The sequence below is a fragment of the Xenopus laevis genome, chromosome 5L (assembly GCF_017654675.1).
Source record: "Xenopus laevis strain J_2021 chromosome 5L, Xenopus_laevis_v10.1, whole genome shotgun sequence".
Classification (NCBI taxonomy): Eukaryota; Metazoa; Chordata; class Amphibia; order Anura; family Pipidae; genus Xenopus; species Xenopus laevis.
Genome location: NC_054379.1, coordinates 141,846,591 through 141,873,347, shown reverse-complemented (window position 1 = coordinate 141,873,347; position 26,757 = coordinate 141,846,591). Strand labels below are relative to the sequence as shown.

General features: G+C 40.7%; 1 protein-coding gene across 2 annotated transcripts in view; it reads left to right on the top strand.

The window, feature by feature from the left end:
• Positions 1 to 3,207: 3,207 nt before the first annotated feature.
• Positions 3,208 to 26,757, top strand: part of LOC108717152 (alpha-1,4-N-acetylglucosaminyltransferase) — a 45,623-nt gene continuing 22,073 nt past the window's right edge. Inside the window, exons 1-2 of one of the 2 annotated variants that reach the window (XM_041563507.1) lie at positions 3,208 to 3,317; positions 25,697 to 25,746. The gene's annotated coding sequence lies outside the window, so the exon portion shown is untranslated. The remainder of the gene's footprint in view (positions 3,318 to 25,696; positions 25,747 to 26,757) is intronic. The other variant, XM_018263971.2, reaches the window with a different exon arrangement.

Here is a 26,757-nt window from a genome sequence, read left to right as displayed (position 1 = left end):
TACCCCGCTTACAATCTTACTTTAGCTGTTACTTAAATAAATTGTTTCAATACCTGTTAGTTTGAAAACTGCATATATTGCAGTGCAAGCACTGTGATTATCATTAGACCATTCCCATGAATTGGTATTAACTAAAGTGCCGTGCTACAAATTCATTATATAATAAATAGGAATTAGAAATAGAAATAAATTAAAAATAAAGTGCAGTGCAATGGAATTGATTCAGTTAACTTACAATTAAAAACCTTTGGATAAGTCCACTCACAATGAATCGATTAAAAATTGTCGCAATATTGTATGATGAGTGATTGAGGTAACTGCGTCCAAAATTGGACAACACTTAATTAATAAAGTGCTTGGCAGTGCTAATTCAATAATTCATTATAACTCAGGTAATTGATTATAAATTAGAGTAACCGCAATGATAAGGATAAAAATTAAAAAACAATACTCAGGTTCTTGAATATGAAATGAAATAAGAAAATGGAAAAGGAGAGAGGTACTACCTAATTTGTTTCCAATCCCTGGGACACCACAAAGGCAAAGAAGGCAGAGCAACCGGGACTGTGGTCTCGTTGGTTAATCTAAGCCCTAAACTGCTATAACGAGCTATAACGGCCTAAAAAAAACCACAAATCCACGGCCTCCTGTAAGTTCAGTATTGCGAGAGAGAAGAAAAAGTGAACCGAGTACTGAATTAATTATCAACCACCCCTTCCATTCCCATTCAACCCGATTTTTAAAAAGCTTTTAAAAAGATTGAAATCAACTAGATTCAAAACGCAGACGCGCGTTTCGCTATACTGGCTTTGCCAAGGCGCAATAGTTGCGCAATATATGCAATTTTCAAACTAACAGGTATTGAAACAATTTATATAAGTAACAGCTAAAGTAAGATTGTAAGCGGGGTACTTTTTCTCTTTGTTTTTGCTACCTTATTAAGTACTGACTTAGGTCAGACCTCTGCTACAATCGTGGAATAAAATATTGTGACATACGTAAAGGGATCGTCCGAGTGTTTTTTATATTTTACACGCTACACATTCCAGTACAGGTGTGGTATCCATTATCCAGAAACCTGTTATCCAGGAAGGATTTCCTTCTTCTCTGATTACAAGTGTACCATACTGTACATCAATCCAAAGTAAAACAAAAAATTATCCTTATTTGAAGCAAAAAATGTTACTGGGTTTATTGAAAGTTTAAATTATTTTTAGTAGTTATGGAGATCCAAATGACCTCTTATTAAGAAAAACCCAGATACCGAGTATTCTGGATAACAGGTCCCTACATTACAAAAAACAATTAATTTACTTAAATGTCTCTGTGTACTTCAAAAAAAAGTTTTGTACAGTTATCCAATAGTATGGCCATAGACAGGGTGATTTTTTGGGTAGGCAAAGTCACTAGTGGGGAAACAGCTGATTCAACCCCATATTATAAGCAAGCCCAGACAGGCAATCTGTGGGTTCTGACAAATGTCAGAGGGGCTGCTGTAAGTTGCCATAGACACTCAGTATAAGAGCTACTAACTGATGTGCCCACAGACTGGCTGGTTAAGTCATTTTCCATATAGAAAAAGTTCAGTTCAGCCACATTACTGGAAATCAGGGCTAATGATTGGGTTGTTTAACATTAAACTACTGTATGTTTATTGGTCTACTTTCACATAAAACACAAGGGATATATTAACTGTCATTTATGGGACATCTTATATATAGAAAGTATACTACAAATATGTTTTGGTCCTCTTGCAAAAAAAACAGTAACTCTCCTTTTACTGCAGTTTCAAAGTAATACAAAATAACAGTAGATGAGGTTGAGAAAAAACTTGCATTCAACCATCAACACAACATTTGTGTGTAAGTGAAAGTAGCCGAACTGATCTGTTGACTGATCCAGAGAAAGCGGAATTGAATTGATACAATAGTTGCTACTATTCCTCAAATATTGCTAAGAAATGTTTTAATTAATTGTATCAACTAATTGTAGCAAATTGTGACAGTTCAGATGCTCCTGGATCACTAAACTGCCAGACTGAAACCCCAGAGATACGAACATTAAACTTTAATATTAAGTTTTGGGAAAACAGTAAAAAGTAAAAGATGGAAAGCAACTGAATAAAGACTTTTTTATATTTTTGTGCAAAGTTAGTATGAAATAACCTGCACATACCAGAAAAGCAGGTGGAGGATTAGCATCTGTTTTGTCTCTTGGCTCTGATCCCCAGCAGCACCCCTTGCCCCTCCCCCAGCCAAGCGCAAAAAGAACATTGTTCAGTTAGAGGATTTACATTTTTATTTTTAAATTTTTCTTTAAAATTTTTGGCAAACAGGTTTGGGGAGGCTTAGCCCCCCTAAGCTTTAAAAATGTGCATATGTGCATGGCCTAAAAATGTAGTAACCAGAAACCTTTTCCATGTATTCACTTCAAATTGATCTTTAACTAAACAAAATACAAATAATTACATTATTTGACAATGCAAAAATAAATAGCAAATAATGCTAACACAAATGGGGAATTTTATTTTTAAGAAACCGCAAATAAATAAATTTCCACAAATGTCTGTCATATATCAAAAGATCCAAACTGAAAAGGCACACATAGGACAAAGTTGCCATAAAGTTGCAGAAACCATGACTTTTTCTACTTGTCGCATGAACTGACAACCCCAAAAAATACAAAGCAAAGAAAGATCTTCTAGTTGTAAAAGGGACATCTGCTCCACTTCTACATTATTTCAATAGGTATTAGATAGATATTTTTGGAGTCATCATTGTCGCAGTTTGTTGCATAATAAATCCTTAAAAAGTCACATTTTTTTCCTCTGATTTTTTCGGGTTTCCAGACCCAAAAATGTTGTAGATTAGTAAATGCCCTGCACTGAAAGCAAACAATCCATTTATACCTGAAATTTCAAGATCCTCGGAAGAGCAGTTGCACCTCGTCCCTCCCAGAAGCACTTTTAAATTCAGTAAGGCTTAAAAAATTCAGCAAGTCTTAAAACATTCATCTGTGCAGAACTTTAAGGGCGGGAGTGAGACTTGTAACAGAAACATAAGCATTAACACGTGATATTACATTCTCACAATTAAATATTGGGCTGGCAAAGTGCAAACAGATGGGTTAGGTTGCTTAAGAAAATAATGCAAGGGAACATACTTGGACAGAGTCATTTCAATGTAATTCTGTATTTAGCTAGGGGATTGGTGTATCTGGAAGGTTAATTTGCATGCTGAATCATGTTTTCTGTAGAGGGTGGCATATTTCCATTCCAAACCTGAGCTTTCCAGCAGACCGCACCAGGGACTTGTAAGGTAATGGTCTGTAACATTTATCTCTGTATCAGAAAACGTATTTTTATTTAATTAGAAGAAGCAAGTTTAGGGGGTCCATGGTGAATAAAGTGGGTTGAATGGAGGTTTGCTTATGAAGAAATGGGTTACATCGAATTAGAGCTTACAGTTCTGTATTTTTACGTACAGCCAAACATTTACTAAGCTTTGTGAAATGATGTCGGCTGTAATTTGTTAGCCCAGGTGTGATTCTGGTAACGTGTACTATTGAAGGGACAGTATGCACCCTTTAACATGACCTCAATGAATGAGGCATGTGCTTACTGCTTAACATACTTTGGGGTCATGTAATAAAATGCACTAAGTTTGCCCAGGAGCAGTAATACAAAGCCAGGGCTGGAACTAGGGGCAGAAGAGGCAGCTGCCTAGGGTGCAACAATTGGGGGGCACTGGGCAGGTACCTCTTCTTCCTACCCTAGACCAGACTCATCCAGAACTCAGCTAGCGCGCATGCTGGCCAGCTGGGCTACCTGGGACACCCGGCCCGCCTGGCCTGCCTCTGCATAAGCAACCATTCAGAAGGTAGAATTTACTGATCGACTGTTTAAAAGCAAATATTGTATTAGTTGCTATGGGTTACTGCTCCTGGGCAAACGTATTGCTTTTATTGCATATGAGTTTTTTTGTCTATTGTTTTAAATAAAAAATATCTATGGTTTCTGTTATTTCTGGCACTAAACAAGAATATGAAGCCAGGTATACTTTTGCATTTCATGTCACTTTTCGAATTTTAAATGAGCTGATAAAACTAATTACCAGTCTACCTAGAAGACCTAGATAATGAGTTGCCCAAAGGCTGCTACTTAGAGATGCTTGGGGGTTGTATGTTCAAAGTTAAGAGCTCAGAACAAATTACCTTGTTTTTAAAGGGGGAGGTAAGTTTTGGTGGGAATAGTGTTGTATAGCAGCAAAAAATAGAGAAGTATGTTTTTCTTTTTAATTTTTTAGACAATAGGCAGAATGTAATTTTAACAGAAGTTCAATTTATTGTTAATTTTTGTCTTAGACATATACTGACATATACTGTCACTTAACATAGACATTAGTCTGCTGCAGTAGAACTGATTTTATTACAGTGTTCTGTAATGATTTGGGCAGTAGACATTTTTAGGCTTTAGGCTGACATCTGTAATAATATTTGCTTTGACTGTAGATGTCCGTGTTCTGTCATGATTTTTATGGTGTCATTTTTATTTCTAAATTACATTGTTTACACTGCAAATAATTCTCTCTACAATATAAAATGTCATTCCTGAACCAGCAAGTGTAATATTTTTAGTTATACTATTGCTGTGTTGGCAGCCATCTTAGGTCATTTTGCCTGGTCATGTGCTTTCAGAAAGAAATATCACTTCATGATGGAACTGCTTTTTGACAGGCTATTGTTTTTCCTAGTCGCAGTGGGATTTGGATTTTTACTATTGACCGCTATTCTCATATCTACCAGGGAGCTGTTACCTTGTTACATTCACATTGTTCTGCTGATGGGCTACAGGGGGGAAAGGGAGTTGGGTGACATCACCAAGTCTACCAGGGCACTAGTCACATGACTGAGGGAACTTGGGAAACTGACATGTCTAGTATCATGTGAGATTTCAAAATGAAATGTAAAAAATCTGTTGGGTCTTTTTGAAAAAAGGATTTCAGTGCAGAAGCTAGAGCAGCACTATTAACTAGTGCATTTTGGAAAAAAAAACTTGTGACAGAATCCAATGTTTCATTGAGAATATCTCAACCACAAATGAAGATAGAACTCCAATTACACAATTATCCATAAATGATTTGTCTTAAAAAACTGTAAATTACATAGTTAGTTACATAGTTAAATCGGGTTGAAAAAAGACAAAGTCCATCAAGTCCAACCCTTCCAAATGAAAACCCAGCATCCATATACACACCCCTCCCTACTTTCACACAAATGATTGCAGTAGCAACACAGGTAATAATGGCAAATCCCTTCTTATGAGACCATAGTCCAGTAACTTTCACATCTTAGTGGCCCAAACACAGTGAAAGCAGATGATTAAACAAAGCACATTTGAATAACCCATCAAGCACCATACAAATACAAGATGACATCAGTCTGATTCATCATGGGAAATGAAGTAGAGCAGGTATCTGCAGTTATAATGAGGGAACATTGCACTAGGCCCCAAATTAAAAAATGGTAAAAAAATCAAATACATTGATAGAGCAGATAAATGCAGTCCAATTCAGGACAAAACACATCCTATTCTTCCTTATCAGCCTCTACTGACACAGGCAAATATGATGTTTTTCTTTTTAAAGGTACCTAATCCCCAAAAATGAATCCATGTAAACATACTCAAAAGTGCTTTACTGATCACTTTTGCAATTTACACGCCTTTTCTATTTGTATTGGTAAAATCAATGTTTTAGACGGCTAATAATAGGTTTTTGTCAGCAACCCTCTCTGTGTATGCACTTCCTGTGTTGTCAGTTAGCCCTAGGCTTACTGACTTTTGAGAAGTGAAAGAACTATTCTTGATAACAGAAAAAGGCAATATTATAAATCATCTAAAAGCCAAGAAAAAAACACAGGACCCGGTAGATATACAGACTGTTATTACAAGCCTTCAAAAAAATGTAAAGCCCCTTTGTGACACAATAGTCTAGATCCTCTCAAAATCCTCCTATCCATATGACTATAAAGGAAATAATAAAAACACATTCACACTCACCATGTATAGGTAAGAAACCTAGGTGAAATATAGACACCATTTATAACTTTTCCAGCTGGTGTCTCACAATATATATATATATATATATATATATATATATATATATATATATTGTGACAAAGAGCTATGTCCCAATAGGCTGCCTGTATATGATGGGAGGTATATAGCACCCAGCCTGAGGTATTGGCTCCTTTAAATCTCCAGGGTAAGACAGGTTAGGACCCTGGAGCAAGGATAGTTCAGTATGCTGCCCAATTAGTCCGCAGGTGGGGCTGTTTAAGGGAGCCTGGCGGGGAGTGGGGGTGTGTTGTACTGGGAGTCAGAGAGAACCTCTGAACACACGCTGTGAAGTGTTTTGTGAACAAACTGTGTGTTTGACTGCAACTCCAAATGGCAAATGTTTGTTACCATTGCAAGGAACTTTCCTATGGACTGTAACACTGCAAACCGGTGAGGTTTACATTATTATTTGACTGTTTAGCACGGAAATTGTGCCTGTTTAAGTTGTCTGGTTTGAACAATAAAACCCCAGGCAGGAGCCTGTTTCACTTTTGTTGCAAACCCAAGCCTCCTGTCTCCTCTGTAAGAACTGTTTTACCTGAGCCCTACCGGCTGCTTTGAGCTATTCCCCACAAATGGTGTTTCGGATGCGGGCAACAGAGAGACAGTGAGCATAATAGGACAACCATTGTTAAAAGGGCAGTGCTATCTGCTGCAGACTGTGGGAGTTGTAGTTCAACAACATGGAGGAACTTGTGTTGCAGCTGGCCAAAGTCAATGCTAGTCAGCAGGAGGCAAATGCTGCCCAGCAAGAGACCAATACCATCCAGAGGCAGAGTATGGCCACCCAGCAAGAGACTAATTGTTTGCTTGCAGCTCAACTGACAGCATTAGCAAAGGCGGTTGAGGCTGATCGACAACTCTTGACGGATGTGGTACAGCAGATGATTGCACTGGGGTCCAATGTGTCGAGTGGGGCCCCTAACACAGATAGCTCCATTAAGGCCAGTCGTTTTCTGCAAAAGATGACGCCACATGATGATGTTGAGGCATATCTGCATACTTTTGAAAGGACTGCCGAGAGGGAGTCTTGGCCCAAGTCCCAGTGGGCAGGTCTGGTAGCGCCTTTTCTGACTGGGGATTCGCAAAAGGCATACTTTGATTTGACCATAGCCGATGCCAAAGACTATGACAAGTTAAAAACGGAGATACTCCACCGCTTGGGTGTCACCTCAGCCGTGCGAGCTCAACGGGTGCACAAGTGGTCATACCAGCAAGAGAGGTCTCCCCGTGCCCAGATGTATGACTTAATTCATCTTGTGAAAAAGTGGCTGCAGCCAGAATCTCTGTCAGCTCCTCAAGTCGTGGAAAGGGTCACTATGGATCGCTTTCTGAGAGCTCTTCCGCCATCCTTGAGGAGATGGGTGAGTCATGCAGATCCCCAGACAGCCGATCACCTGGTGGAAATGGTGGAACGTTATATTGCCGCTGAGGACAACTTAGGATCGTTTCCACAACACCGCAAGCCAGCCACAAAACATCCATCTGCAAGGTCCCCAGGAAAAGCCAGTGATTCGTTGCCTCAGGATACTGGGGCTGACCAAAAGGCTATAGAATGGTCTAAAGGAGCTGACAAAACTCAGCTGTCCCCTCCAACCAAGGGTCAAGGCCAAGTGCAATGCTGGCGATGTAATGAGTGGGGTCATGTTGCTGCCAGGTGCCCACTACCTGCAGAGCCCATGGATTGTCACTCGGCTCAACAGGTGTCGTTGTTTGCTCACCCTGCGTGCACCGCAGACACTGACTTGCATATGGCGGTGGTAAAGGTGGGTGGAAAGTCTGTTCAAGCTCTGTTGGATTCCGGGAGCTTAGTCACAATGGTACACGCCAGTTTGGTAAGCCCAGACCAAGTTAATGAACGTAATCTTGGGGTGCTCTGTATTCATGGAGACTGTAAAAGTTATCCCACTGCTATAGTGACATTTGAAACTGTTACTGGTACTGCATGTCATGAAGTGGGTGTTTCCTCTGTTTTGATGCATAGTGTAATTTTGGGACGAGACTTTCCCCTCTTTTGGAAGCTCTGGCGAAAGGAGGGTTCTCCACAGGGGTCTGAGAAAGGGATTCCTAAGGATGCACCAGGGGTTTGTAAACCTAACTCAGAGGTAGTAACTGAAGGGGAGACCATGCTTGAAGCAGATAATTTTCCCCTAGAGGTACTAGCAGGTGAAACAGAGTTGCCCTTGGAGCCCTCCGAAGCATCCGATATGCCAGACTTGGAGGTCTCTCGGGTTAACTTTGGAACAGCCCAAATGAGGGACCCTACCCTGAATAGGGCCTGGGAAAATGTTAAGGTCATTAATGGTGAACCTCAGGAACCTGGGGCTGAGAGTGTATTCCCTCATTTTTCTGTCAGTCAAGATTTACTGTATCGGGTTGACAAAGTCCAAGGGGGGTGGTAGAGCAGTTGTTAGTGCCCCAGCCCTATAGGCGAATGGTCTTGGACCTGGCCCACACTCACCCCCTGGGTGGTCACCTACGTCAGGAGAAAACCCAACAGCGAATTTTACAAAGGTTTTATTGGCCCGGTATATTTGCGGAGGTGAAGGGGTATTGTGACTCTTGCCCAGAATGCCAACTGTCTGCCCCGGTACCTCACTTCCGTAGCCCTCTAGTGCCATTGCCTATCATTGAGGTCCCATTTGAAAGAATTGCAATGGACTTGGTAGGGCCACTGGTTAAGTCAGCTCGGGGGCATCAGTATATTCTCGTAATTATGGATTATGCTACGCGGTATCCTGAGGCAGTCCCTTTAAGAAACACAGCCTCCAAAAATATTGCTAAAGAGCTGTTCTATATGTTTACCCGCACTGGCATTCCTAAAGAAGTCCTCACAGACCAGGGTACACCCTTTATGTCTCGGGTTATGAAGGAACTATGTAAGCTCTTGAAAATTAAACAGTTAAGAACTTCTGTTTATCACCCCCAGACTGATGGGTTGGTAGAGCGCTTTAACAAAACCCTGAAAAACATGTTAAAGAAGGTGGTAGATAAGGATGGGAGGGATTGGGATTGTCTCCTGCCATACCTTATGTTCGCCATTAGAGAGGTGCCCCAGTCATCCACAGGTTTTTCGCCCTTTGAGTTATTGTATGGTCGTCATCCCAGGGGTCTCTTGGATGTAGCAAAAGAGACCTGGGAGCAAGAGGTAACACCCCATAAGAGTGTGGTGGAACATGTTACCCTCATGCAGGATAGAATTGCTGCAGTCATGCCCATAGTCAGGGAACACATGCAGCAAGCACAGAAGGCCCAGAGTCGGGTTTACAACCGTTCAGCTAAGGTTCGAACTTTCAACCCTGGGGACCGAGTATTGGTTCTTGTCCCAACAGTTGAGAGCAAGTTCCTGGCTAAGTGGCAGGGCCCGTATGAAATAATCGAGAAAATAGGTGAGGTGAACTATAAAGTTTACCAACCAAATAAAAGGAAGAAAGAACAGCTTTACCACGTAAACTTAATAAAACCCTGGAAGGACAGAGAAGTCCTCACGGCTATAATTCAACCCCTTCCTCCTACCCAGGACGGTATACAAAAGGTGAAAATAGCTGAAACCTTGTCAGAGCCACAAAAGCAAGAAGTCAGGGAGTTTCTGCAAAGAAACACTGAGGTGTTTTCTGACATACCAGGTTGTACAAATTTGATAAAACATGATGTCATTACTGATCCTCAGGTTCGGGTCCGCCTTAAGCCCTATCGGATCCCAGAGGCCCGTAGACAGGCAGTCGACGAGGAAGTGCAGAGGATGCTGGATTTGGGGGTAATTGAGAAGTCTGTAAGTGAGTGGAATAGTCCCATTGTGCTTGTTCCTAAACCAGATGGGTCTATACGATTTTGCAATGACTTCAGGAAGGTAAATGAAGTCTCAAAGTTTGATGCTTACCCTATGCCAAGGGTTGACGAGTTGATTGAACGACTAGGTCCTGCTAGGTACATAACAACTCTTGACCTAACTAGAGGGTATTGGCAGGTACCAATGTCAGAAACAGCTAGGGAGAAAACAGCCTTTTCTACCCCACAAGGGCTCTTCCAGTATGTTCGTATGCCATTTGGCCTCCAGGGGGCCCCAGCCACGTTTCAAAGAATGATGGACCAAATTCTTAGACCTCATCAACATTTTGCCTCTGCTTATTTGGATGACGTGGTCATTTTTAGCAGGGATTGGCAAAGTCACCTCCCCAGAGTACAGGCCGTCCTAAATTCCATTAGAGAAGCAGGCCTGACGGCAAATCCCAAGAAATGTGCCCTAGGTTTGGAAGAAGCCCGTTATCTGGGGTACACTATAGGGAGAGGTGTTATCAAGCCTCAAGTGAACAAGGTGGAGGCAATTAAAGACTGGCCCCAGCCACTCACTAAAAAGCAGGTTCGTACTTTTCTTGGTATGGTGGGCTATTATCGTAGGTTCATTCCAAATTTTGCAAGCAGGGCTGCTCCTTTGACCGACCTGACCAAAGGGAAAGGGTCCACAATGATTAAGTGGGGACCAGAGGCAGAGGAGGCATTCCATGATTTGAAAGTGGTTTTATGCCAAGATCCAGTGTTGGTCGCACCAGACTTCAAAGAGAAATTTGTTGTGCAAACTGATGCCTCTGGTGTTGGATTAGGTGCGGTATTGTCACAGTTAGTTGGGGAAGAAGAGCATCCAGTGGTCTACTTGAGCAGGAAGTTGACCCCTGCAGAAAAAAATTATAGTATTGTTGAGCGGGAGTGCTTAGCAATTAAATGGGCACTGGAAGCTTTGCGGTACTACCTTCTGGGCCGCCAGTTTGTGCTCATTACGGACCACTCTCCCTTAACCTGGATGTCACAGGCAAAAGAAAGAAATGCAAGGGTCACACGTTGGTTCCTTTCCTTGCAGAATTTCAATTTTACAGTGGAACACCGAGCAGGCAAACTGCAAGGTAATGCAGATGCCTTGTCAAGGGTCCACTGTATGGTGGCTAATGGTGTCCGAAACCCCGGGTTCGAACAGAGGGGGGAGGTATGTGACAAAGAGCTATGTCCCAATAGGCTGCCTGTATATGATGGGAGGTATATAGCACCCAGCCTGAGGTATTGGCTCCTTTAAATCTCCAGGGTAAGACAGGTTAGGACCCTGGAGCAAGGATAGTTCAGTATGCTGCCCAATTAGTCCGCAGGTGGGGCTGTTTAAGGGAGCCTGGCGGGGAGTGGGGGTGTGTTGTACTGGGAGTCAGAGAGAACCTCTGAACACACGCTGTGAAGTGTTTTGTGAACAAACTGTGTGTTTGACTGCAACTCCAAATGGCAAATGTTTGTTACCATTGCAAGGAACTTTCCTATGGACTGTAACACTGCAAACCGGTGAGGTTTACATTATTATTTGACTGTTTAGCACGGAAATTGTGCCTGTTTAAGTTGTCTGGTTTGAACAATAAAACCCCAGGCAGGAGCCTGTTTCACTTTTGTTGCAAACCCAAGCCTCCTGTCTCCTCTGTAAGAACTGTTTTACCTGAGCCCTACCGGCTGCTTTGAGCTATTCCCCACAATATATATATATATATATATATATATATATATATATATATATATATATATATATACCGTATATACTCGAGTATAAGCCGATCCGAGTATAAGCCGAGGTACCTAATTTTACCTACGAAAACTGGGAAAACTTATTGACTCTAGTATAAGCCTAAACACAACTACAGCCCTGTCTCCCAGCAGCGCACCTTCCGCCAAAGAGACTCCCCCAGCGATCGACCGGACTTCTTTGCAAAGTTGATGGTGACAGAGAATTGTGCAGAGAGTGCTGTGTGTCATAAAACCATCACTGATCTTTCATATAACCAACAGATGGCGCTGTGTGATATTGCCATCACTGTTAATCCTTTATTCAACCAACAGATGGCGCTGTGTGATATTGCAGTAACTGTTATTCTTTGATATAACCAACAGATGGTGCTGTGTGATATTGCAGTCACTGTTATGCTTTGATACAACCAACAGATGGTGCTGTGTGATATTGCAGTCACTGTTATTCTTTGATATAACCAACAGATGGTGCTGTGTGATATTGCAGTTACTGTTATTCTTTGATATAACCAACAGATGGTGCTGTGTGATATTGCAGTCACTATTATTCTTTGATATAACCAACAGATGGCGCTGTGTGATATTGCAGTCACTGTTATTCTTTGATACAACCAACAGATGGCGCTGTGTGATATTGCAGTCACTGTTATTCTTTGATATAACCAACAGAGGGCGCACTGTTATTCTTTCATAAAACCAACAGAGGGCATTGTGGGATATTGCAGTCTCTCCCCAAGTGAACTGTTGGTATAGGAATGATTAAAAGTGACTGCAATCTCAGCTACTGCCCGCTGACCCGAGTATAAGCCGAGGTAGACTTTTTCAGCACATTTTGGATGCTGAAAAACTCGGCTTATACTCGAGTATATACGGTGTGTGTATATATATATATATATATATATATATATATATATATATATATAGTCAAATACAAGAGTCCTCTGCACTCAACCCATTATCAATATATTTAAGACAGCGACATTTTGTGCATACTGCTACTAAAAAATGCCTTACCCTTTAAACAAAACAGGGATTGTTTGTCCATATATTGCAATATATTTAAGCTGGCCAACTACGTCAAAGTCATCCCATATCTGGCCAGTCCTATGCTCAATTTTATCTGATTCATTAAGAATTCTATTGCTTCATTATACATTTTACAAAGGGACTTGGTTTTGACCTGGGATCACCTGACTATAGCTGGGAAGGGTGGGAGCTACAACATGGAGCTGGTCACTGCTCCTGTATAAACTATAACAAACAAGGGAATGTTGTGCTCACCACTATTTTTTAAAAACCATTAGGCGGGGGTATATATATATATATATAGTGAGACACCAGCTGGAAAAGTTATAAATGGTGTCTATATTTCACCTAGGTTTCTTACCTATACATGGTGAGGGGCTCCAGGGAAGAGATATAGGGAGAAAACCAGCTTATGGGTTTTCTCTGAGTTGTTTTGAATTTCTGGTCTGGGTCCTGGAGTCCGAAGGCTTTGTCGAGCATTGGGTGGGATGAAGCTTCCATTCCTAGGTCCATTACGGATTTTGTGCCAGGAGCATGTTCAGCTGACTGAATGGTAAAAGGAGTGTTACAATTCAGAACAGTGAGAAGGGGGAAGCACTGAGAGGAGAGATCAGGCTCCCTAAAACCAAGCCAGCCACACTCATTGGGAGAGGTACTGGGGCTTGTAAGGAGGCATTGAAAGTTCCTGACTGTTTGGATTTATGCGATGCTGAAGTAAGCTGTTTTCATTTTACACTTGAACTGTGTTATTTTGCTGAATAAACGAGCAGGCACAGTCCTGTTTACAAACTCCACTTACTGATCACTTCATGTTATGCAAGCACTGCAGCCACCAATTGAGCAAATCCCCACAATATATATATATATATATATATATATATATATATATATATATATATATATATATATATATATATATTCGTATTCCAAGGAATGACGCACTCCAGGACTTCATAATGAGATCAAGCATAGTGAAGTTTATTTGTCTGGACCTTTCTCAAGACATAACAAACAGATCATACCACCCCGTGTTTAAAGGCAGAAAAATGTCGCCAAAACCCCCCCGTGTGACATCATCAGTGACATAGAGGGTGTGTGTGAGGTGTGCACCTAGAAACCCCTGTTAAAACATACAAAACCACATAAAAAGTTAATATACATATACCCAAGGTTGCTGTGAGCCCTGGGTAGCCACCAAAAAACTTCACATTTTATAGAAAGTTGTTTAAAGAAAAATTGTTTGCCATAGCAACAGGCCTAAGAAAGCACTGTTTAGAGCACAGACCTGCTGGGACAGGAAGGGGATGCCCATATATGGAAAACACAACACAGGCTGTGTAAAAAAGCCAGCTGTTGCAGCCAGCAGAGCTCTGGCCTAAAAGACAATACAGACAGGGCCGGATTTACATAGTGGGCACCCCTAGGCCTGCTGCCATTCGTCGCCCCTGTCCCCTCCCCTTTATTCATGCAAATTTTCATCATCTGGACTGGAGCTATGGGGATTGGTGCACGGGAAATTTTAAAAATTATTGTATCTCCAGCCCATCCCCAGTGTTTTTGAACCAATGTGGGTGTGGTTAGGCAGCATGCCACCCCCTAAAATCCTGCCACCCTAGGGCCGGGCCTAGATGGCCTTTCCACAAATCCGGGCCTGAATACAGATCCATAATTTTAACCCCTTGTGGCCCACAAAGTGTAGGATGAAGATCAGGCTTTGCAGTAACTTAAAGAGCAATAATGTATGAAGAAATACTCCAATGTTGTAGGGTCAAGTGTCGCAGCATGAATAAATGGTTATGAAATGTCAATATGGAGCTGTAAGGAAAATACCTGTGTGGCGGGGTCGCCCGCCGCAAGGTCCTTAAGCACCGGCGCCATGTTGTTTCTAGGGCCTGCGTGGCGCGCCTGCGCGCCTCTCAAAGGTGCAGGCACGCTGGCGTGTTTGCGCCAGCACATTTTGGCGCGAAGTTTGAAAGCTATTTAAGGGCCATTCAGTGTACAGCCCTTTGCCCGTGATAGAACTTGTTCTAGTGGTTTTTCTGAGCCTTGTGTGTCTGTCTTCGAAATTCTTATCTGATTATCTGTGTTTGACCCAGCCTGTTCGTGACTATTCTGCATTCTGTATCCTGACCCTTGCCTGCCTACGACAACTCTCCTGCTTAACCCCTTGATTGACTATTTTGACTACCCGGTATTGACCCTTGCCTGCCTGACTATTCTGATATCCACCTGCCTCGGCCCAGCCTATCTGACCATCCTTCTGCCTAATCCTCTTGTACTGTGACCTTTGGCCCAAAAGACTCTGCTACCAGCCATGCCCCTTTGTCAGCCAGAACATCTCGCCTTGTACCCCTCGTTAAGTCCAGGTGGCACCCAAGTAAGCTGAGGGCTCCTCCCAAAGCCCAACGGTGGTCACACTACTGGGGAAGCCGAGACCAGGGTACTTGGCACTTGTTCTGGTATTGGGTGCTGGCCGTGACAGGAGCATATATGTGCAGTCACAGATAAACATCAGGCAAAAGCACACGTAACACCAACTGCTCAGGAAATCAAGCCATTTGGGATAAACGGTGCCCCTTACAGGGCAAATATTATTGTTCAAGTTCCTAGGAAGCATCGGAAACTGTTCAATTCATTCAGACCCCTAGGGGCCATTGTATCTAGATTGAAAATCCATCTGCATTCTTTTTGGAGTAAGGTTTTGTCCCTGTTGCCCCCTCTTGAGGCGGCCGGGCAATGATCAATAATCATGCACCTGAGGGATGCCAGTGGATGTCTGTGCGTGAGAAAGTGTCTGGCTACAGGTTTATCGGATTTGTTCCGCTCAATAGCATCTCTGATGGAGCTGCGGTGATTGCCCATTCGGTCTCTAAATGAGGTAACAGTCTTGCCGACATAGTAGAGGCCGCAGGGACAGGTGATATAATAAATAACGTATGTTGAAGTACAAGTAACACTGTGATGTATCTTAAGCCTTTTGCCCGTGTGAAGGTGTGGGAATGTGTCCCCAATTATCAGGCTTCTGCAGGTAATACAGTTAGGGCATCTGTAGCAACCCCTGCAGTTCTTTTGCAAATTATCCAGTGGAGGTAGTACTGAGCATACTAATATGTCCTGTAAGCTCTGCCCCCTCCGGTAACCAATGGTCGGCTGTTGATAATCTTAAAATGGCAAGGCAGGGTCTGTCCTGATCACCTCCCAGTTGTCCTTCAATGTTCTAGTGACTGTCTCAGCGCCAGGAAAGTATGTGGTGATAAATGTGAGATGCTTGTTCCCTTTGTTTGTCGCAGGTTCCTTGTACAGCACGTCATCTTGTGTCAGCTGACTTTCAGTAGTGTAGTCTCCAAGATGCTTTTCTTGTATCCTCTCTGTAGGAAGTGCTCAAACATCTCCTGCAATTGCACTTTACACAGTTCAGGGTTAGAGTTATTGCGGATTACTCTCAGAAATTGGGAGTACGGGACCCCCTTTCTAGTACCACGGGGATGACAGCTGTTAGCGTGAAGAATGGTATTTCGGTCAGTGGGTTTTCTAAATAAAGTGGTTTCTAAACGGCCGCCATTCCTATAGATTCTTAAGTCAAGAAAATCAACTGATAGTTTGTCAGAAATGGCTTTAAATCTAACTGGAGAGGGTAGTTTGTTAAGACCATCAATCCACTCAGTCAGGCTTGCTGTGTCCTCCACCCAGATAAGGAACAGATCGTCTATATAGCGTCTGTAGAACCAAATTTCATCTCTGTCCATAGTGTTGCCTACATAAACAGGTTCGCGTAGCCAGGCACGTTTCAGGGGCTGCTGCCACCTGAGGCAGCTATTGCGCTCGCTGCGCTAGAAGAGCCGAATTTTGTCAACACTAAAGTGAGTAAATCACATAGGAGATGTACAGGAATAATGTCAAAAAATAAATAAATAAATAAATATATATATATATATATGTATATATATATATATATATATATATATATATATATATATATAATGAAGGAAGGTATCTACAATATAGTAGTCACGAATGCCTGGGTGCTGGTATAGATACATACAGTTGCAAAGACGAAGCTGCACTCGCAGGTCTTATGAAGAAGAAATTAGATTTATTTGGCACAACTGACGTTGTGGCTGGTACACCAGCCTTTCTCAAAGTGAAACGGAACTACAAATACCAGTTTAAAAACACACTGTGGCAGGAAACCAGTGAAACAACAGAGAAGTGATGCAGTGTTGGACTGGGACACCAGGGGCCCACCCAAAAACCTTAGACCAGGGGCGCACTCTCAGTACTATTATTCTTCATCAACCTCTTTCGTCCTAGTCTGTTTTCTTTATACTATAATCAATTTTTCCATCTATTTGTTCTTACAGAAATAGGGAATGGCCATGAAATAGTCCAAATGTTTAGCAGCATGAGGGCCCACTGACACCTGGGCCCACCGGGAGTTTTCCTGGTATCGCTATGGGCCAGTCCGACACTGAAGTGATGTGTATACCAATTGGTTTACTTCTGTGTTAAAAATACATACATATAAAATTACTGTGTGAAGAAACACTTGTGGTATATACAATGATAATTATATGTAAATCAGTAAATAAACAGTAACAACAATGACATAGGAAATAAAAAATAATTAAAAATAAGAAGTAAGACATAAAAATAGAGAGAGAGCACCAAAATACAATGTGGGAAATAACTATAGAAGCAAAAGCGCTTCTGTCTTGATCAAATATGCGCAAATTTGTTGTTTGTCAGATATACCCAGTATTAATGTGTATGGTTTTAAATGTCAGGTATATTCCAAAAACAAAGGGTGAAAGCGGAAAGAAGCTGAGTCTAGATTATAAGGGCTTCCACACACATCTATTGCGCGCATACTACATTGTTACTGTTTTAAGTAATAGCCAATTGTGTCGGAAATATCCACTTTAGTCTAGAAGGAAACATGCCATTCAATTCCCCAAAATTGAGGAAATTTTAGCGAAAGACTTTATTGTCATTGTGCCTCACTCTTTAATACATTTTATTTTAATAGCGCATGTTAAATATTAATAAGTATGTATCACTCAGAAGGAAACAGGAAAAAAAAGTGAAGGAAAACAAAGAAAAAAACAGTGAATGGAGTTCTTTGTATTAAATGCTTCAAAAGCCTTTTAATCTGTCACGGATTAGCAGTACCATCCTAACGCACACCATCCATCAACCAGTGGGAGAAATATTTTGCTTGTTGGCTGGCAGGAAAGGCTGGGTTATTAATTATGGGAATTAGAGGAGAGGGAGCGACCAGCCTATGATGCGTCCCAGTCCAGCAGCATAATAGTATAATTTGCAGTCTGGTAGAGACACCCCTACTTGTTTCTTATCTTTTATCAGTATTTTATGACTTAATCTGGATTTTTTGTTTTGCCAGATGGATTTAGTTACTGCAGTTTGGATGGAATCTGGTACTTGTAGGTTTATGGTTTGTAAAACATAAAGTATACGTGGAATAATGTTCATTTTAAGCATGTTCATACGTCCAAACCACGAGAGAGGTTGGTTCAGCCATCTATCCAGGTCTTTTCTAATAAGTAACTGTAGGTCTTTTAAGTTTTTGTAAACCCATTCAGTAAAATCTTTTGTGATTTTAATTCCTAGATAGATTAAGTGATGTTGAGACCATTTGTATGGGAAGGTATTTGACATTGATTGAACAGTTGATGGTGGTAAGGATATGTTAAGAGCTAAAATTGCTAAGGATTGACGTGATGGGGTGTGTAATAAAAAAGAGCAGATCATCTGCATATGCTGTGGTTTTATGATGACAGTTTGTGATGGTAACCCCTTTGATTTCCTTGTTCAGCCTAAAATGGCATGGTTTCCAAGGCTATTACAAATAAGGCTGGAGAGAGGGGGCAACCCTGACGCGTGCCATTACGTATATCAATGTAATCAGTTAATTGACTATTTGTGCGAATTCGAGCTATGGGGTTATCGTATAAAGCTTGTATCCATTGAAGTGTTTTGGGGCCTATACCGATGTGTTGAAGGCAAGAAAACATATATGAAAATAGTGTGGTTTGTGCTACTGCCACAAAAAAGTTATCTATGGTACCACTCAACATAAATATTAAATAATTGAAGATACAAAAGAAAATATAATAGAAAAAATGATAAGGAGGAAAACACTCACAGTTCACCTCACTGACTATTTGTGCGAATTCGAGCTATGGGGTTATCGTATAAAGCTTGTATCCATTGAAGTGTTTTGGGGCCTATACCGATGTGTTGAAGGCAAGAAAACATATATGACCAATTGACTCTATTCCGCGTCAGTGGACAGGAGCATAAGTGGGGTATTGTGTGTTTTAGTCCAGTGTAATATGTGTATTAGTCTATTGGTATTGTCTCTGCCTTCTGTTCTCGGTATGAAACCTACTTGCTCTGGGTCAATTAGTTTGGGGAGGACTGAGTTTATTCTGTTGGCGATAATTTTTGCGAGAAGTTTAATATCTCCATTAATCAATGATATGGGTCTATAACTGCTTGGTTAGTTAGGGGATTTCCCTGATTTCAGTAGTAGGCTAAGTTGTGCTTCTAGTGATTGCTTATTAAATTGGGAGCCTTGTTGGATGGCCAAGAAAGCTTTAAGTAAGTTAGGGAGGAGTTTATCCTTAAATGTCTTGTAATAGAGAGTGGTAAAGCCATCAGGCCCAGGGGCTTTTCCTGAAGGAGTATTTTTGAGGGCCGCTTCTAGTTTATCTAGTGAGATATCCATGTCTATAAGGTCTGAGTCTATTGTAGACAAGCTTTTTACATAGGAAGTTTGTAGAAAGTCTTGTAGCAATTGTTTATAGTCTGGACCATCGTCTATAGCGTTATCAGGTAGTTGGTAAAGGTCTTTGTAGAATGTTTCAAATGCATCTGCGATACGATCAGGTGTATGGACCAAATCACCATTTGCCTTCTTAATGGAAGGAATGAAATTCCTGCTTTGTTTGTGTTTTAGGACTCTAGCAAGGAGTCGGTCACATTTGTCTCCATGTTCATAGAGCCTATGTTGGAATACTGTGATTGCTTTTTGAGTGAAAAAATTAAGATGAGTTGAGAGGGCTTTTCTGGCTTCAATTAGATCCATTAGAATTTTATCACAGTGAGAGAGTTTGTGGCTATGATCAAGGGGCCGATTCACTAAGCTCGAGTGAAGGATTCGAATGAAAAATACTTTGAATTTCGAAGTATTTTTTGGGTACTTCGACCATCAAATGGGCTACTTCGACCTTCGACTACGACCTTCGACTTCGATTCGAACGAAAAATAGTTCGACTATTCGACCATTCGATAGTCGAAGTACTTTCCCTTTAAAAAAAACTTCGACCCCCTACTTCGGCAGATAAAACCTACCGAAGTCAATGTTGGCCTATGGGGAAGGTCCCCATAGGCTTGCTAAAGTTTTTTTGATCGAAGGATTTTCCTTCGATCGTTGGATTAAAATCCTTCGAATCGTTCGATCGAACGAAAAATCCTTCGATCGATCGAACGAACGTTTAGCGCTAAATCCTTCGACTTCGATATTCGAAGTCGAAGGATTTCAATTCGAGGGTCGAATTTCGAAGTATTTTTTACTTCGAAATTCGACCCTTAGTGAATCTGCCCCCAAGGGTTTGGACCCTTTCTATTAACTCTGTTCTGATTTTTTCTTTACCTTTCTTGTATCTGGCTCTGTGTTTTATGAGATGACCTCTAATGATGCAAAAGAAATTCACTGGCACACAGGTAGTACTAGCAGGGTAAACCCTTGCTGTTTTATTCGATGAATAGCAGCATGCAACGTTTCGGGGTAACCCCCTTTATCAAGCATACAGACACATTATGCACATACCAATTTATAGTGTTAAAAGACAATGTGACCAATAGTGAGGGCGTGGTTAACAATAATTAATTAATTAGATAATAATTCATTAGAATACAATTAATAGAAACGAAAGTGCAATAGCCAATAAATACATTTAATAAGATAAAATATCATAATAAGTGGAATCTCCTAAAAAACATTTTCATAAATACGGTTGTGTATAAATTCATTGGTGAAACAAGTGAATGTCAATAGGGTAAAAAATTAATTTAAAAAAATCGTTATGAAAAAGTCCAATAGAAAAAGTCCAAATGGAAAATTATCCTTTAGAAAAATCCAAGGAAAAGTCCATTAGAAAAAGGAACATCCTATAAAAAATAGCTTTGATATAGAAGGAAAGGGTTTCTTTATTATACACATCCAGGAAAAAAGGTAAAAAATTATACAGAGTATCCAAAATCCAGGAAAGGAAGTATAGCAACCAAAAAAGTATCCAAAAAAGTATCAAGGACAGAAGGCAACATTGAAATAGACACATTTTACAAGTAATAGAGACAATATTGGGAAAGCTAGATCACTATCTTACCCTAAATAAGGAGGGGTTCTGTCCCTGCTACAGCTCCAGCAACTGATTATCTAAAATAGAAAAAGGAAAAATTGTTATTGCAATTACAAAAAGCAGGCCATATTAAACTCTTCGTTTAACCCCTTAGGGTGACGTGTTTGTAGAACCCAGATCCAGAAACATTCCCTTTGCAATAATTGTTTTTTCCTATCCATTCCTAATTTAAAGTTAACTTTCTCCAAAATCTGCCATCTCAATTGCGACAATTGATGACCTTGTGTAAAAAAATGTGTTGCCAACAGAGTTTCAGATTTTGCTTTGTCCGATCTTTCATCAGACTTTTTGGAGAGGGTCTGCGAAATGGGGGGTAAGGGACGGTAAGTGCGGATGCTTGATTTGTGCTCATTAAGCCTCAATTTCATGGCCCGGCTGGTTTGACCAATATATAATAGCCCGCATGGGCACTTAATGCAATAGACAACATCTTTAGTGTCACATGTAAAAAAACTTTGAATAGTGTGTTTAGTGCCCAAATGCGGGTGTGTGACAAAACTCCCTGGGATAATGGCGTTACAGTGACTGCAATTCCTGCAAGAACCCCTCCTTATTTAGGGTAAGATAGTGATCTAGCTTTCCCAATATTGTCTCTATTACTTGTAAAATGTGTCTATTTCAATGTTGCCTTCTGTCCTTGATACTTTTTTGGATACTTTTTTGGTTGCTATACTTCCTTTCCTGGATTTTGGATACTCTGTATAATTTTTTACCTTTTTTCCTGGATGTGTATAATAAAGAAACCCTTACCTTCTATATCAAAGCTATTTTTTATAGGATGTTCCTTTTCCTATTGGATTTTTCTAATGGACTTTTCCTTGGATTTTTCTAAAGGATAATTTTCCATATGGACTTTTTCTATTGGACTTTTTCATAACGATTTTTTTAAATTAATTTTTTACCCTATTGACATTCACTTGTTTCACCAATGAATTTATACACAACCGTATTTATTAAAATGTTTTTTAGGAGATTCCACTTATTATGATATTTTATCTTATTAAATGTATTTATTGGCTATTGCACTTTCGTTTCTATTAATTGTATTCTAACGAATTATTATCTAATTAATTAATTATTGTTAACCACGCCCTCACTATTGGTCACGTTGTCTTTTAACACTATAAATTGGTATGTGCATAATGTGTCTGTATGCTTGATAAAGGGGGTTACCCCGAAACGTTGCATGCTGCTATTCATCGAATAAAACAGCAAGGGTTTACCCTGCTAGTACTACCTGTGTGCCAGTGAATTTCTTTTGCATCGTCAATTCAAGGTGGGACGCCGATTCTGCCATTGCTGTGCACCAGGGACTATCTTCTATCCAAGGCTAGGGTGTGCGAGTGCATTTGCTAATCTTCCAGTTGGTTTCCTTCGGCACCGCTCTCAGCACCCCGTCGACGCCATCGTCGGAATGTCGTTTGCCGACATTGCAGCAACTACAGATCGTAAGGCCGATACGTACAGCTTCACTGAAGCCGAAAGGAAAAGGATCCTGCACGCGTCCCAGAGCCTACCGCAAGTATCGTCACCCTCTGAACCGGATCTACTGCGTAAATTGGAGCAACTTAGAAGACGCGATATAGTATGGGGATTGCATTCAGCCTCTCTTACCGAATACGCAAGGGCACAAAGGATCCCACGAGGCTTGCGCATTTCTTTGCAACCTGCTTTGTTCCGCGGGGATCAGGATTTCCTCACAAAATGGCGCGGGATACTGAACCGCTGCAGTTTGGATCTTATCACCCTGACTATTCAGCAACTACATACCGGGCAGAAGGAGCTGCAACAACAAATACATGTAGCAGAGGACGAATACAAGGCGAAGGCTGGGACAGCAAGCAGTACAACTGTGCAGGAGTTGGACCGCAAGATCGAGAAGCTACAACAGGAGATACTGCAACTCAAACTTCGCAAATTCAGGAGGGACACGAGGGATTACGAAACTGGAGAAGTCTATACATGGAGGGACGCCAGGCGGCCGTTTCGCTATCAGCGCTATTCCCCCACTGGTTCATCACGGAGACCGGCTACACAACAATCAGACTCCGAACTCTCTTCACCCGCTTCTTCCCAGAGTTCATCTGCTTCTTTTTTAGGAAAGGACCGGAAAAAAGACAAAGAAAGACCAGGAGAGGTCGCAGAAGACAGGCCCCAAACGAAACCACGAACGGGGAGATACTACCGCAGGTAAACACGGTTATTAATTTATCTTCATACAAACTTGAGACTAATGAATTATCTGTACTGGATAAGGGACTTAATTTTGTTCCCACATATACCGCTGCACCTTTTTCTTTTGCAGTTGATTTATTCAAATTTGTGAGATCACTCAAACTTAAGGCCCATTTTTTTGGTAAGGTATATGAACCAGAAGGATATTTTTTCTAAGCAATTAAAGAGCAAATTGGGTTCAAAAAGTACCTTTATTCCTCCAGGTAGCTACCCCACTATTGATACCTTCGAGGCAATGGTAATGGTTGATGTCAGTAGGCATAATGCTAATATGAATAAAAAACAGTACGGTTTGCGTCAAAATATTTCTCATGCTGAACGCATGGCATTGAGATCATTGCAAAATAACTCTGACATCTTCATTACAAAGGCCGACAAGGGTGGTGGTACTGTGATCATGAATAAAACTGATTACGATACTGAAGCAACCCGCCAATTAGGTAATACAACACACTACTTAAGCTTGAATGGGGATCCCACCGCTAAGTTTAAAAATGAACTGAATATTTTCCTGAATGGCGCTGTAATGGAGGGAATCCTCTCTGAGGAAATCCTCCAGTTACTCATTGAGAAACATCCCAAAACACCTTATGTTTATTTTCTGCCGAAAGTACACAAAAGTCTGGTCAAGCCACCGGGAAGACCTATTGTTTCTAACGTGGGATCCATTTGGCAACCGCCTGCTATCTACATTGATGGTTTTTTACAAGAAATTCTCCCTACTTTAAAACCATGTCTAACGGATACCACAGAATTCTTAACAAGATTGAATACATTAACACTGCCATCTGAAACAAATTTTTTGTTGTGCTCATTAGATGTTAAAGATCTTTTTACGTCTATTCCCCATAATGAAGGTATCGAATGCATGTTTAAGTACCTGACTGAGTCGGATTTACCACCACATAAAGTTACATTTATTTGTCAACTATTGGAGATGGTTCTGGTCAAAAACTATTTTCGTTTTCAGGATGAATATTTTTTACAACTGCAAGGCTGTGCCATGGGTGCCAACATGGCACCAGCCTATGCCAACATCTTTATGGATAATTTTGAGAAAACCTTCATTTTTTCCAATTGCTCCTATAACCATTTCATCCAGGATTACATGAGATATGTCGATGATACGTTTTTCATTTGGCGTGGTGACATTAATGCTTTACATGAATTTGTGGCTTATCTTAATGGTGTTCATGCTACCATTAAGTTTACATTCGAGGCTCATCCATCTGAACTACATTTTCTAGATGTGTTGATACAAGTTAGTGAATCCTCATTGGTCACTTCGGTGTATAGCAAACCCACCGATAGAAATAATTTACTGAGACCAACGAGCTTTCACCCTCTTGGGTTATTTAAGGGCCTCCCACGTAGCCAGTTATTGCGTGTGAAACGCATCACATCTACACCCGATTTGTATCAGTCGGAATCCCATAAAATGATAAATAAATTTGTAGAGAGAGGTTACGACGAATCCATCCTTTTATCCACTCAGAAAGAGGTGGAAATTATCCCTAGGGAATCAACTTTAATTAAGAAGGCCAAAGAGAAAAATGCTAAATCCCAGAGAATTCCGTTTGTAACCTCTTTTGACACAAATTCCAAATTCTATCGCAATGTAATATTGAAGCATTGGAAAATCTTGGGTACTGACCAAAAATTTGGGCAATTGTATAAAACTCCACCCCTCTTCTCATATCGAAGAGGGCGTAATGTGGGTGAACTAATTAAACGTAAGGCTTGTCCAATGAAAGGGAGACGTAATCTTTTGGGCACTCAAAGCATTGGCACTTTCCCTTGCAGGAATTGCAGTCACTGCAACGCCATTATCCCAGGGAGTTATGTCACACACCCGCATTTGGGCACTAAACACACTATTCAAAGTTTTTTTACATGTGACACTAAAGATGTTGTCTATTGCATTAAGTGCCCATGCGGGCTATTATATATTGGTCAAACCAGCCGGGCCATGAAATTGAGGCTTAATGAGCACAAATCAAGCATCCGCACTTACCGTCCCTTACCCCCCATTTCGCAGACCCTCTCCAAAAAGTCTGATGAAAGATCGGACAAAGCAAAATCTGAAACTCTGTTGGCAACACATTTTTTTACACAAGGTCATCAATTGTCGCAATTGAGATGGCAGATTTTGGAGAAAGTTAACTTTAAATTAGGAATGGATAGGAAAAAACAATTATTGCAAAGGGAATGTTTCTGGATCTGGGTTCTACAAACACGTCACCCTAAGGGGTTAAACGAAGAGTTTAATATGGCCTGCTTTTTGTAATTGCAATAACAATTTTTCCTTTTTCTATTTTAGATAATCAGTTGCTGGAGCTGTAGCAGGGACAGAACCCCTCCTTATTTAGGGTAAGATAGTGATCTAGCTTTCCCAATATTGTCTCTATTACTTGTAAAATGTGTCTATTTCAATGTTGCCTTCTGTCCTTGATACTTTTTTGGATACTTTTTTGGTTGCTATACTTCCTTTCCTGGATTTTGGATACTCTGTATAATTTTTTACCTTTTTTCCTGGATGTGTATAATAAAGAAACCCTTACCTTCTATATCAAAGCTATTTTTTATAGGATGTTCCTTTTCCTATTGGATTTTTCTAATGGACTTTTCCTTGGATTTTTCTAAAGGATAATTTTCCATATGGACTTTTTCTATTGGACTTTTTCATAACGATTTTTTTAAATTAATTTTTTACCCTATTGACATTCACTTGTTTCACCAATGAATTTATACACAACCGTATTTATGAAAATGTTTTTTAGGAGATTCCACTTATTATGATATTTTATCTTATTAAATGTATTTATTGGCTATTGCACTTTCGTTTCTATTAATTGTATTCTAACGAATTATTATCTAATTAATTAATTATTGTTAACCACGCCCTCACTATTGGTCACGTTGTCTTTTAACACTATAAATTGGTATGTGCATAATGTGTCTGTATGCTTGATAAAGGGGGTTACCCCGAAACGTTGCATGCTGCTATTCATCGAATAAAACAGCAAGGGTTTACCCTGCTAGTACTACCTGTGTGCCAGTGAATTTCTTTTGCATCGTCAATTCAAGGTGGGACGCCGATTCTGCCATTGCTGTGCACCAGGGACTATCTTCTATCCAAGGCTAGGGTGTGCGAGTGCATTTGCTAATCTTCCAGATGACCTCTAATGACACATACATGTCAAGGGAGATACATCTGGTGTAGAATTTTCAGTAAAGTAGTTTATCTGGTATAGTAGATCAGTTTTAACATCATCATCTCTGAGAAGGGCGTCATTAAGACGCCAGATATATTGTTTAGGAGAAGGTAGGGGTGTTCTCCGTACAAGAGTAATCATAGAGTGTTCGGACCATGTTCTGGTC